The following is a 13,444-nucleotide window of genomic DNA, read 5'->3' on the forward strand; positions in this document are numbered from 1 at the left end:
AATTATCATTAGATCCTCATTCAAAAGATAATATAAGTTCAAATGTTAGGAGCATTTGTTGATCCAATATTAATCTCATATTTAGTTGTAAATGCTCCAAATTGAATGTATCTGAAAGACAAAATCTATTGTATGCATGAAGCATGATAGATCAATCGGTTCTAAATACAATAATTCTTGAAAAAAAAAATAAGCAAATGATCATAATATGAAGGCAATGTACTCTTGAAGAGTCTACGACAAAATACTTCATGAAATTTTATGAGAGGTTCAGGTACCTAAAAATAATGAAGTGATGATATCTCAAAATGTTATGTCACATTGTAAACCGATACAAAATGATATATCATCAATAATATCTTTGATACAATATTGATACAATATTGTAAAAGATTACGAGAATATAAATTCTACGTTTATTTAAGCATGATGAAGTAGAAATATTTATCAAGTGACATGAAATGATGCATCTTAGTAAGCATAAAACTTATTTGATTTGCAATCCAGACACTTGAAGATGTCAAACATGAAATGTTGAATATTGTCACTTGACAAAATTTATGTGAAAACGTTTTAAGGATTCAAAACATTTCAAGCATATAAAAGTTTTTGGAAAACTTATTTATAATCTTTATATTGCATAAATTTAAAACTTGAAAATTATTGAAACTCTTGGAGAGTTTCCAAAAGCAATAAATTATTTGCTAGAATGAGAAATATACCGAATTGGACTGATTATATATCTTAGTGCAATTGGTGTATTAACGTATCTTATAAATACTACAAGACCCAATATAGCCTTTTGATCAATTTATTAGGAAGGTATAGTTTTACTCCTACTAGGAGACATCATAGTGAGATCAAACATACGAGCTTGTTTTATTCTAAAGATTGTAGTCCCGATCTTGTTGGCTATGCTGATGTTGGGTACTTATCTGACCCGTATAAAGTTCGATCTCAAATAAGCTATATGTTCATATATGGGGGTACTGCCATATCTTGGAAATATACAAAGCAGTCTATCATAGTCACTTCATCAAACCATACTGAGATAATAGTTATTCATGAAGCAAACAAAGAGTGTGTGTGGTTGAGGTCCACCATACATCTCATTTGCGAAAAATGTGACAAAGTACCCATGATTTTGTATGAAGATAATGCAGCATGCACAACACAACTTAAGGGAGGACTCAAGATATAGAATAAAACATATTTCGCCAAAGCTTTTCTATACACACGAGCTCCAAAAGAATGGTGATATTAACGTGTAACAGATTCGTTCAAGTGACAATATGACTGATTTATTCACCAAGTCTCTTCCCATTGTAACTTTCAAGAAGATGATGCACAAGATCAGAATGCAAAAGTTCAAGGATGGTCTCATTAGGGAGAGTTATACGTGTTGTACTCTTTTTTTCTTATGGGATTTTGTGCTACTGGATTTTCCTTGTAAAGTTTTTAATGAGACATCCTATATGTGTATTATTAGAAATGTGTACTCTTTTTCCTTCACTAGATCTTTTATCCAGTGAATTTGTTTCTAGTAAGATTTTAACGAGGCACATTATTATCAATTAGATATTGAAGAAGGGAGTGTTATAAATATATTACCATAAATAGTGAATGTTTACTTTATCATGTATAGTGAATATTTATTTATAGAAAAATTAAAAACTCAAGGTTAATTTTTTCCTGTAAATAAAAAAAATTTCATCATTATTATTCACTCATAAAAAAACTAGTCACGAGAAATAATAATACTCTCTCTTTTCTTCTTGTTTTTACTTTATATTTCATAACATTCTTCCTATTTTAAATTTTAAAGTGGGAATACTACTTAGATAGTAGATTTAAAATAGGAAAGACAAGAAATATATACTTACTCTCACACATATCTTTACTTGAGTTTTTCTTTTTGAATATTTCAGACATACTAATATTTTAACCATATTTACAATAAGACCGACATATGGGTGTGTGCATATATATATATATATATATATGTATGTATATATATATATATCTATGTATGTATATATCTATATATGTATGTATGTATATATGTATGTATGTATGTATATATGTATGTATGTATGTATATATACTAGTTTAACTACACGCGTTTTAGATATGTAATTTTTTATTATTAAAATTAGACAATTTTATTTATTACAAAATTTTTTGATAAAGTACAAAAAGTTTAAATCACTTTTTGAAGTTCTTTCGCACTTTAATATAATAATATAAATATAACATGTGAAGTTTCAAATAGTTGATGAATCATCAATTTTTCGTTGATTACATACTTCTTACGTACTTAAAACTTTTAAAAATTTAATACTTCTTAAACTTTTCTTGTTCTAAAGCTTTTATATTTATTTATAGATTTTTTAAATCTTCTTAAAATCAAATTTAATTGGTTTATAACTTTTAGATGAATGGAAAAAGTATTAGTTGTTATTAATTTTAATAAATTCTAATAAGAAAAAGTTTTAATATAAATATTTAATTAATTTCAACTTTTAGATATTAGAAAATTAGAGAAAACATGATTTTATCTAAAACAGAAATTTCTAATGAAGTGAGATTGGAGAACAAAGGTGAAAAAGGTTAAGTATTTTCTATAATATAATAATGTAAACATAAACATATATTTTAATATAATAATGTAAATATAAATATATATTTTAATATAATAATGTAAATATAAATATATATTTATAACCAGAAATTTCAAGTGGATGATGAATCATCATTATTGCGCTTGTCATCCACTACCTCTTTTAGTAGACTCAGCTAAATCTCTACAAAAAGATTGATTACATTCTTATTACTTACTTAAAACTTTTTGAAATTTGGTACTTCTTTTATTAATTTAAAAATTTTAAATTAACTAAATTTGATTTTAATAAGATTTTAAAAGACAACTACGTTGTACATTCCTATGAAGTAGGATTGTCTGAACCTTTATGTTCACACTTATTTATTGTTCAAGTTAGCTGCTGAGAACTGCATAAAATGCAAATGATTCTATCATGGTATACTTGTCATTTGTCAAAAATAAGTTATACCACATGCTGTTCACATCCCCGCTACTACTCCAGGCACTCATAACAATCAACTTTTCCACCATATTCCAAGATAGGGCAAGGGTTAAGCCACCTCATTTAATTTTCAATCGGATAAAAAGGTCTTCTTCCACCTATCCCTCATAATCTCCAAGTCCTTATATTGGATTGTAAGATTCTAATCCTTTCAAAGATATCTATCATCGCAACTACTTAAAGAGTAAGTAATCTATCTGAGTCTTAACTAACGTGCTACGAAAAGTAACCAAGAGGTTCTCCTTCTTCAAAAAGCACGAGTTTGCAATCACCAATTCAAGAGCTCTATAGCAAAATCCAAAAGCGAGGTTCACCTCCATTTCTATCCAAAACCAAAGCCTCCAAGAACATCATTGTGATCAGTTATACCCTTTCTCTTTTTTTTTTTTTGAAAATTAGTTAAGGTACGAGAAAACTAGTCCGGTCACCATGGTTATTTCTTCATTGCCTCAAAGATAACTTGTTTTATCATAACAGTGATGCTCCACATAGTGTATTGATTCTACATTTCCCCCTCATCGTAATATATATGCATTATTTTTAACTTCCAGCTGCATGCTTGATTGCAACTGAAATATAAAACATGAACGTGTTAGTGGTGAAACAAACTTGTCAGTCTTATTTTAAGCTACAAGTTCTTCTTTGTATTTGTGTACTAAAAGGACAAATTGTGAATTTCTAGTAGAAATTAGCTAGAGTGATACTGAATTTAGCAAAGGAAAATAAGACAGGAATCTAATCAACGATAAAATCATAAAGTAATAAACTAATAATATAAAATTTGTTGAAAATACCTGAAAATAAATTGCTAAGAAATTGCATATTCCTGCAATGCAAATAGGAGGAAAAAAGGGAGACAAGGTATATATTATCAATACAAAAACAAAGAAAATAAAGAAGAATATATAAATTTGTTCTTTACTCTATCATAAAACAAAATAATGAAAAGAAAATCAACTCAACTTATGATTTATCATGCATGCAGGTTCTTTATATCTGAATATAAATTGCTAAGAAACTGCATATTCCTGCAACGCAAATAGACAAAAAAATGAGAGAAGATATATACTATCAACACAAAAAATAGAGAACGATGAAGAAGATGCACAAATTTATTCTTAATGGCGTCAGCTTTTTTAAGTTGAGATTGTGTTTAAAGTTTTTTTTTATATAGATCAGACTCTTACAAAAAAATTAGGATTTTTTAATTAGGGTAATTAGTTTAGGATTTTTTAGATATATAAGAAAAAAGAAAGCCTACTAACATTAATTCTCAATAATTAAGCCTCTTTACACTTTTAATATACTATAGATAGATAGATATGAATTATAGAAATAGATATAGATATAGATTATAGATACATATAAATATAGATATTAGATATATAGATATTATATATAGATTATCGATATAAATTACTTGAAGTAAAGATGGAGAACTTTGAACTTATTGTATTTTGAAGAGTAAATATATAATTACCCCCTGATGTTGTCCGAGTTTTTCAAAAAGACACCTAAACTTTACTTTTAACCTATTACCCCACGATTCTTACTAAAATCGTTGCAAATACACCATTTTTTTTGCTGAATTCCAGTCACAACAAAGTGAGTGAATACATGCACCAATCAGGTGCTACCACGTGTTAAATATATTTAATTTCATATTTTATTTATTTTTTAATAAATTTTTCTTTTTTATTTAATTTATAACCCTACCCCACCCTCTCTTCCCCCACCCCAATCCATCCAGCAAATCCCCCCCACCCCCACCCCCCACGTACAACAGCTCCACTCCACCACCCCCACCCCCATCCAGTTGCTGATTTCTCCATTTTTTTTTCTCTTTGGACTTCGTTTCAATGGTTCCAATTTCGTGTTTATGTTAATTTTGTAATGCTTCCTAATTTTGTATTGATTTATGTATTTGTTGATTGTTTAATGATGACATCAAAACTCCATTAAAATGGAGCTTTATAGCTTCTTAAGAGGATATATAAAAACTATAAAAAGTAAAAATTAGAATTTAAAATAGACACAACAATCAAATATCAAGAAATAGATATTTTAAGAATGATTTTGTTAAGAAAAGTTTGAGAAGAGAGATAAATTTTTTCTTCAAAATCAACTATCAATGGAGGAAGAAGAGAAGAGAAAGAAGAGAGTTAGGTTTGTTAAAGTGGAGAAGAAGAGATTTTAAAAATATTTAACAAATAATTACATGTGGCGTCTTTTGATTGGGTATTTAAGTCAACTTTGAACCATTCATGCGCTTCCTGTTCGTGTTTACATGCGTAGTCAAAATTTTAATCAAAATGGTGTATTTACAACAGTTTTAGTAAGAATCGTGGGGTAATAGGTCGGAAATAAAGTTTAGGTGTCTTTTTGGAAAACTCGGACAACATCAAGGGAGTAATTATGTATTTACTCTATTTTGAATGAGCTTAAAATTGTTTTTTTTTTTTTACGAGAGAAGATCCAATCCATTTTTCTCCCATGTAAGGGTTTACTTGAGGGTAAATTAAAGATACTAGAATAAAATGCTACTACGCCATTTGAAAAAAGGTTATTATCAATGGTACTCAAGTATCATCGCATGTTCGAGTCTTGACTTAAGGCTGATTGGTGTCAGGCTGGAGACAGTCAATGCACTGTGGCTAGGGGTTTAGCGAAAGTGGTGTCTGTTGAATAATAAAATTTTGAGATCGAAAATAATAATTGAAATAAAAAAAATACTGCAACAATCATCACTACTAAAAAGTTGTAAAAAGAGATAAAAAAAAAGACCTAAAATATAGGTTGAAAATAAGAGACCTCATGAGGTCGCTTATTCCCTCAATTTATTTTTTTAATTTAGTTTTAAATAAAGAGACCTCATAAAGTTGGTAAATGATAAAATAAATTCAACAATACAATACTAGGGACTTCGAGAGGTTGAAAATAAAATACAAAAAAAAGTTAGCATCAAAATAATAATAAAATTTTAAACATTGCGACCTGATGAGGTAGCTATAATTTTAATAAATTAATATTTATTAATAAAAATAATTGTCTGTCACTGTTTTATAAGGTTTAAAGGTAAAATATATATTATTTAATTCTTTTTATATTTATTATTATAATTAAAATAATGAAAAACCCCAATTGAAAGAGTCAGCTCCTCTCTGAAACTGCCCCTCTCTCAAATTCATCATCTCTATGAATAATAATTAGCCCAAATCCACCCCTCCCAAAAAATCATCTCTAGCTCTGGAAACTCTCTCGCCCAAATCATAAATAATCCACCAGTTCTTTCATTCCATGTAAGACTGCTTTGATTTTCTTCTTATTTATATATAAAATGGTATTTAAATCCAGGGATGTCTTGGGTCTCCTTTATTTTTTCCAAAATGTGAATTAATCGTTAGGAATTTTGTTGCCTTGTTTCAAAATTGCGTTTATACTTTATATGCTTCCCATCTTCATTTGACTTGCAGATTCAGTCTTGTACCTCTATGTATTTTGTGTTTTTTACATTTTTGATTCTAAGATTTGATTTTTTTCTTGAATATGGAGATTTTTATTTACATTTTAGCTAACCAAAAGTCTTCTTGGTGTCTATTCTTTTTCATGATGTTTGTGGGAGTTTATTTTTTGTTTGTGTTGTATTTTATTCCATGCTTCAGCTGAGACAGTTGTTATATTTTCCTAACAAGAACCTTTATTGAAGTTGTTGGAAGATGAAGAGTAGTGAATAAGGTTAATGTGGAAGCTTGCAACTTTCTCTATTCTGTTTTTAACAGTAAACAAAATTATTAAATAAATGTCACGAATATGTGTGTCTGATCACATTTCACCTCAATAATTTAAATCGGAGAGTTTATGGTAATACGCTCTATAAGAATATGATCCAAATTTGCTACTGCACTATTTAAATTTTACCCTCTGTTGTACTTTTTTTATGTTCATTGCTCCACGAGGTAGGGGTAAGGTCCGCATACACTCTATCCTTCCCAGACTCCATTCGTGAAATTTCACTGGGTAGGTTGTTGCAAAGGTAAATCGTTGTCCCTATTTTATATTATATCACCACATAAGGTTATCTTTCAAATAATATTTGTTTTCTGGTGTTGTTTGTCATCTTCCATACTAATATTCCATTATATGGATGCACTATTAAGCACAATATAGGACAATAATGGATAAAACCAGTAAAAAAAGTGACTTATGTAGATTACTTCTGCTACCATATCCAGTTCATTGTCTTACCAGATTAAAACAATAGAGATCAACTATTCAAGCCATGCCAATAGGTATAAAGCTGAGTTAATGATAAAAATGGATTTCAAAGTACCACGATAACAAAATATAAAGCGTCTTTTGGCTAAAACAATTATTTATATTGCAGAATATGCAACTAGTTCTTGCCAATGCCCTTCACAGAACAAATCTGCTCTTTACCCATTGCAGACATCACGACCAGCATGAGATCCTTTCCTTCCTCAAATCCACCTTTAACCTACAAAAAGTAGAGAGCTTTACTCGGATATCGTGTACGAAAAACTAGAAAATGAAGGTACTTTGAATTTTATATGTTCAAAACTTGTACCTGGCTCAGCAGGGTATCATCGGTGGGAAGCCTGAGGTCATCTTTGGTGTTTCCATTTTCAGTAAGAAGAGACATAGACACCTGGCCAAAAGAATGAATGAATCACATCACTCAAAACAGATATAACAAAAGAATTAGCAAAAAAAAATCCAGCTTCAAGACTACAATTAAAATAGCTTTTCAGACTAGTACCCATGAGAAAAAAATTATTTTGTCTAGTTAATTTGAAAAGTGCTTTGATAAGGAGATTGCGTTTGATTAGTCTTGTTAAAAAGTGCTTTTGATTTTCATATTGCTAGCACTGAAAAGGTGATTTAAGAAATTTTTCTACTTTGTACCTAGATGGTAATAACTTTACTGGTGTCCTGACAGAAACAGAGCCTGTTTAGGTCATATAAATCTTACAAGTTTACTGTATAGGTACTGCATGAAACTGTGTAGGTATGAGAAGTTAGCCTAGATGTTTTAGAATCTTGCTAGGATTGAGGAGCTCTTACTGTTTTACATAAATACTTTCTATTTGTAAATGGGTTATGACAATCAAAATATCTGATAGCCTGTTTCTTAGGGATAATCTGACCCTGTGAACCTGACTGAGTATAATCTATAATTATATGGACTAACCTGCCACACCCAAAACATACACCACTTCCAGCCCTACACATAACCTGATGATTCCTACCACATTTCTAGAAAAGTGGATGGGTACGACCTCTTTTCAAGCTGCCTTAAGACTTGGAGTCTGAAGTGCTATCTCTACTGATATTTCTAAACTTTGGCACTGGAGCACTAGCTATAGAAGGATTTGGGGTTGATAATTTCTAACGAAATTGGAACCGGTTACCACTCTCTGACCTTAGCCTAAAACTACTTATTCTGACTCTCTTATTTTTATTATTTTTATCTTTCTTCCTACGCTTCTCCCCCTTACTCTGCTGAGTATGAACCCCTAAGCTTGGATAGGACAACAACATGTAGGTTATTCTGAGCAACTACTAAATTGGCTAACGTAGTGAAAGCATCTCTGAATTCTGCATGGGAGACGTGCTCATTTAGGGGATCCACATGAACGGGTTGAGGTGCTGACTGATTTCTAGTTCTCCTTTCATTAGTCTTTTTGGGAGGTATGTTCTATAACTGGAAGGAAAAAAAAGGATTAGACTTAGAATTTAGCTTAAGCTCATGCTCACTCGTATGACATGAATTGAAAGAAGGGAAAATTTTCCTAAAACATCTCATAGCCTCCTTTCCATAAGTGTGGCGTGCTATACACCCATGTACAAACTCTACGCTACACACCCATCAGAGAATTTAGAATCAAGTTAAGTTTCAGTGGTCAAATTCCTGCGAGAAGAATTTTCAGGAGTTGAAGACTCAACTCACCTCAGCCCCAGTCTTGACTCTACCAGACAGTTCAGATGGTTTTGTTGTGTACTGTGATGTATCCAGAGTAGGTTTGGGTTGTGTCCTCATACAGAGAGGTAAGATCATAGCCTACACCTCCAGACAGCTTAAACCCCATGAGAAGAATTATCCAACTCTTGATCTTGAGATAACAACTATAGTGTTTTCCTTAAAGATTTAGAGGTATTACTTGTATGGGGTGATGTAGATATGTTCACAAATCACAAAACCCTTCAGTATATTTTCTCTCAGAAAGATTTGAATTTACGTTAGAGAAGATGGTTAGAGTTATTTATTTTTTTACAAAAGATGTGTTCACAGATTAGGCTATGATATCAAGTTTGTAACACCCCAATTTGCTGAACCGGAATGCTACACTGTGCTCATAACCCCGAAGGACCACAAGCTAACCCATAACTGATATCTGTACCTGTATACTGCATAAAATACTGAATAATGCAGAAACATGCACTGAAAGGCCATAAGGTTCAATACTGAACATAACATAGATGAGATAACATCTATAGGGTAATACACTACCCAAAACAAAACTGTAAGCACTGTAGTCTGAAACATAATAGTCTGCATTTAGTCTGAAAGCCTCTACAGTCTGAATAATCTGAATAAGGAGTTGATGGGACATGTCCCTAACTAACTCCAACTAATAACTAATCAATGAAATAGTGGAGAAATAATCATGTCCTCAAAGGATAAAGACTTATTTCTATTCTGACTGCTGAGACTGGAATCTATTGTTGATCTGGAACTCGTGTCTCTGAACCTATGGTGTAACATAAAAAGAAAGCACCATAGCATAAATGCGTCAGTACAATGGAATGTACTGAGTATATATGTAAGGTAGGCTAATGCAAGGGTTAACATGCATGAATAATGCTAGCTGACTGTCTAACATGAATACGAGAATGCATACATTAATATATAACTGTAACTAACACTGTGATATCATGATTACTAAATCTGAATACTAATGACATGACATACTAATAACTGATATATCTGATAGCATAAATAGGCTAACTTCTTATACCTACACAATTTTAAATAACTGGTTTAAACTGATATATCTGGTTTAAAAAACCAAATAGAGACCTTATGAGGTCTCTTTTAATTTAAAAATAAAATCAAATAGAGACCTTATGAGGTCCCTTTTAATAAAATAATAATAATTATAGAAAATAATTTAGAGACCTCACGAGGTCTCTTTTTGTAAAATTCAAAAAATAACCTAGTGACCTTTTAAGTAACCTAATGAGGTCTCTCATAAAAAGGGACCTATGTTTTAGAGACCATCTATTGAGGTCGCTTTTGAGTCTCTTTTTCAGGAAAAGAGACCTCATGAGGTCTCTTTTTTAGGTCTCTTTTTACGATTTTTTTAGTAGTGTATTTTATTGATTTCAATATGTGAGTGTTACAATCTCTATGAATCCTCTGATTTGCCTTTTCAAATATAAATTCAAGGGCTTTGACTTTGATCTTGAATTTGAACTTGATTTGCAGATTTGATAGATTTGATCCTGACTTGTGCTTGAACTCAAGGGGTTCTGGGCTCGTTCTTGAATCTTGCGGTCTTGATCTTGAATTTTGATGAATGCTTGAGCTTTATAGAGAAATTGTGGCATTTGATCCACGACTTTCTCTTGCTTTTTGTTAGAGTTGTTCATCCTCTTTTCTGAATTATAAGACCCCTATTTATAGTTGTGGAAAGAAAAAAGTTATGATGAATATGACCTTCCTTTGACCAATTAAATTTATGTGACGTGACACCTTTTATGAGCTTTTGATTTCACTAGGCCTGTTACATCATTTTAACATGTGGTATGGTCCTATTGACTCCTTCACTTGACTTGGCATGCCACTTCATTTGACACGTGACGCTCATTTTGGGCTTCATTATTTCCGATTAGCCCAATAAATAAGGTCCAGTATTTATTGGGCTAATCGGAAACATGTATATATAACATATCCAAGATTTGAATTTTAAAAAATCTTGAATTATTCTATAAGAATTTTTGAAGTCGATCCTATAATCTGTCCGACAGAGGATTTCAGATTTGCATCACCTCACCAAATAATTTATATCTTGATGTGGGATCATCACCACCAAAGAGTATTTTGATTACTTCACACTATATTTTGAGGGCTTAACTCTTATCAAATTATCTTATCTCAATCCAAGTTGGTGATATATGACTTTTAAGGTTGCAATGCTCTGACAGGTAACATCTCTTCTATTTGTGTTTTTACTTTCTTTTTTGTTTTCCTCTCATTTTTAAGGTTGAAACAAATAGAAATATGCAACTATCGACTTAAGGTGCGAGAGTTTAACTTCACCTCCGTCACCTTAAGACCCAACCAATTTTGCTCGAAGATGGTGCCTATGCAACAATCAACTTAAGGTGTAAGAGTTTAACTTTGTCTCCATCACCTTAAGACCCAACCAATTTTACTTGAAGACGGTTACAATATAACAATCAGCTTAACTTGCGAGAGTTTAACTTTGCCTTCGTCATCTTTAGACCCGACCAATTTTGCTTGAAGAAGGTGACTATGCAACAATTGGCTTAAGGTGTGAGAGTTTAACTTTGCCTCCGTGTAATACCCCATATGTTTTTAGCTTAATTCAGCTCTTAGTTCTTTCTTAAGACACTTAGAACCTGAAAATAAAACTAAGTGTTGAGACTTAGTCATTTCTAAAACTCCTAAACTTTGATAATTTTATTTCCAACTTTTCTGGCCTTAGAATGTTGATTTTAAAGTTGATTCATGATCGGGGTTGTCAAAGGTATATCTCGGGTGAGTTTCAGAATTTTTGGGTAAGCGTAAGGACATGTTTGGAAGTCCAAAACAGTAGCTGCATGCAATTAGCGTGCGATGCATGCTCCAGTCCACCCCTAGGGAGTATGCGGTGCACGCTTCATTTCAGAGCTCCATAGCATGCGAAGCAAGCTCCATAGCACGCTCCTAAATTTTTTAACTTTTGATTCTGCGTATTGGAGGATAATAAGGTCTTTTGTCTCACATCAAAACCGTCCTAAACACATAATTTCAGCCCCAAATTGCATAGATACATCATTATTCATCATCTTCTTCTATAAGAAAAACCTAGCTCTAAGAAATCAAGAACAAACCCATTACTCCTTCTTCAAGAAAGTTAACAATCTAAGCTTCCAGGTTCAAGAACTTTAAGAAGAAGCTTCAAGAACATCGTTAAGAGTTCAAAGTTCAAGCTTTTACATTCAATTAGTCAAATACGGTATGTGGGGTTATGAAAAAAGATCCTTCTTTCATCCTTGTGCCCAAGAATAGCTTTCAAAGATGTATTTACATAAATTTACATGAATTGCAATTAGGGTTCATACCCAAAGTATCTTGTTTTGAGTTATGGATTTATAAAGTGATTGAAGCATAAAATTTCATATTGTCTTGATTTAAAGAATTCTGTTTTATGATTTGAATACCATGAGTATGATTTGAGACATTGATTATTGATTTTCAATTGGGTTTAAGCATGATATTATGATGTTGGTTTCATTATCTTGACATTGTTGAAGTATTTCATGAAGTATATTGAGCATGATATTTTGCTATGAATTTACATGAGTGTAAAGCCCTAGTTTAAGTATTGATATTTCAAGAAGATTATATTTTTAAGTTTCATTTGATGAGTTATATTAAGATTTTAAGAAAGTTTTGGTCTTTTGATCCTAATCTAAGATAAGGAATCCACATTGTTCAACTTGATCATGTTTTAAAGAAAGAGAAGCATAATTGATTTTCATTATATACTCTTGTGCTATTTTAAAGTGGATTTCCTACAGAATGAGCATATAGATTAAAGGGAGTAGTATTTAGCACCGAGTTGGGTATGTGTCCTAGTTCACATGCCCCAGAACTACGAGCCAACGTAGGTATAGATTCAGATTATTCCCATTTATATGGATAAGATACAGATTGTGATCACATAGCTCAGGCTATCTCCTTGGCAAGAGTATGACACCTCTCCCCAATGTGAGGTTTCCCCCAGGGGAACTAGATGTTGGACACTATAACAGCTCACATACTATATGTCGGTTAGAAGAACCTCCCTAACAGAAAGAAATAAAAGAAAAGTTTTTAGAAGAACCTTCCTAAAACCTATGTCCTAAAATAGAACAACATAACAGAACAATTTTAGAAACTAAGTGTAAAGGCTCACAAATTTACTCAGATATTGTCTTACCTAAGACTTCAGTTATCAAATTTCAGTTTTTAAGTTTTAAGATTGATAAAGGTGAGCCCTTTTCACTTAGCCTGCATGATTTATATTTGAAGAATAGAGTAAGAGTACAAT

At 31.5% G+C, this 13,444-nt stretch overlaps 1 long non-coding RNA gene across 1 annotated transcript; it reads left to right on the forward strand.

The window, feature by feature from the left end:
- Positions 1-6,241: 6,241 nt before the first annotated feature.
- LOC107860827 lies at positions 6,242-10,887 on the forward strand. The gene is made up of 2 exons (XR_007046080.1): positions 6,242-6,403; positions 10,612-10,887. It is a non-coding gene; the product is annotated as an uncharacterized LOC107860827 (long non-coding RNA).
- Positions 10,888-13,444: the final 2,557 nt, after the last annotated feature.

The sequence above is a fragment of the Capsicum annuum genome, chromosome 1, assembly GCF_002878395.1.
Source record: "Capsicum annuum cultivar UCD-10X-F1 chromosome 1, UCD10Xv1.1, whole genome shotgun sequence".
In the NCBI taxonomy this organism is placed as follows: domain Eukaryota; kingdom Viridiplantae; phylum Streptophyta; class Magnoliopsida; order Solanales; family Solanaceae; genus Capsicum; species Capsicum annuum.